This window comes from Budorcas taxicolor, chromosome 11 (assembly GCF_023091745.1).
Source record: "Budorcas taxicolor isolate Tak-1 chromosome 11, Takin1.1, whole genome shotgun sequence".
NCBI classification, from domain to species: domain Eukaryota; kingdom Metazoa; phylum Chordata; class Mammalia; order Artiodactyla; family Bovidae; genus Budorcas; species Budorcas taxicolor.
The window spans coordinates 69,736,946-69,738,588 of NC_068920.1; positions in this window are offsets into that span (position 1 = coordinate 69,736,946).

A 1,643-nucleotide genomic window follows, 5' to 3' on the forward strand; every position below is an offset into this window, starting at 1 on the left:
ATTTCTGAGATTTCAAGTAATTCTTTATTTAGTCTAATATTTGTCTTTTTATTTTCTACACTGAATGTGTATCTCTTACATAGTTTTTAAAAGTATGAGGAAAACAAAATCAAAAGGAACTTCTGAATGCTAATTACTCATCACCACTTAATTGCTCATGATCTCAGAAATATATATATATATAATATATATAAATATAAATATATACAGACTCCTGCATGCCAGAAGAGTGGATTTAAATGTGGTTGGATAAAATGTTGATTGGTCCATTATTTTTCTCTCTCTCATTTTCTCTTTCTCTTTTTCTTTCACCGCAACTTAAGGGGTAACCTGCTCTACTTCAAGGGAGGTATGTGGTAGGAAGGACAGAAAATAAATATAGTATGCAAAATACTTTCCTTTCTGGCTTTTACTTCCAAAAAGGTAAAGGCCAGAAAGAGAAGAGGAATTGTGGGTAGAAGCAGAATATGTAGACGAACCATGAACAGAAAATGATCTCAACACTAAGAAAAGACTCACCAGGGAGAAGAGTAGCAAATTGATAGTCTCAGAGTAATGACACCAAAGATTAAGCTTTTTTTTCTAACATTAAATAATTATCTAAAAATTTTAAAAACAACTTTTTTAGTAATTCATACACCAATGAATATAAAAGTAGAGGTGGAAAGTACTTATTTAAGACAATAGTTAACATCAACAAGAGTCCCCTAAACAGACACCTCCACCAAAAACTTTTAGAAAGTCTGAAGTGAGGAAAAAGTCACTGAATCAAGGATCTGGAGTTATTCCTACTTTGAAGCCACTCCTTTAATTTTAAGCTCTCTAGAGACAGAGATGAAACAAGGAGTAAAGTTCTGTGAAGATATTTTTAGTACTCTGCTTTCTTAAAAGCTTAAGGGAATTGGCACATTCATATTTCTTATGTGTAAATGGTCTGTCCTGGTTTCTTCTTTTCAGCTTCTGGATCTCATTCACCAAGGGTCAGTGAGCTGGATGTTCCATCGGTGTGATCCAAAATTCTTCCCTACTAGCCTTTTCCCTTCCATCTGGGGATTAGCCCAGGCCCATGGGTAAATCATATCTTTCTGCCAGGTAAATAACCCACTGCTCAAACTCAGAAAAGACTGCAGGGCTGGGAGTTGGGGGTAAAGAAAGGGCAAGATCTTACCACCTGATTCAGTCTTCTGGTTGTTTCAAATTTTTCTTACATAAACTTTTTATCATGGAATAATTTTAGATGTACCAAAAAGTTGCAAACTTAATATAGAGAATTAGTCTATACCTTTCATCCAGTTTTACCAAATGTTAACATTTTATAGTATATAATACATTTGTCAAAGCTAAGAAAATAGTATTAGCACATTTTGATTGAATAGACTTTATTAAGATTTTACCAGCTTTTCCTCTAATGTCATTTTTCTGTTCCAGGATCCAATTCAGGATATCATATTGCAATTTGTAATTCATTATTTTAAATTTTAATTGTATAAAATTAACACATATTCATGGTTTAAAAAGTCAAAAGCTTGTATACCACTTAAAACAAAGAAAAGCAATCTACCCAAACCTTCCTCACCTCAAGTTCCTTTCTCCCAAAGGTAAACAATTTTATCTTTCTCTCCCTTTCATCTTCCCTTCCTTCA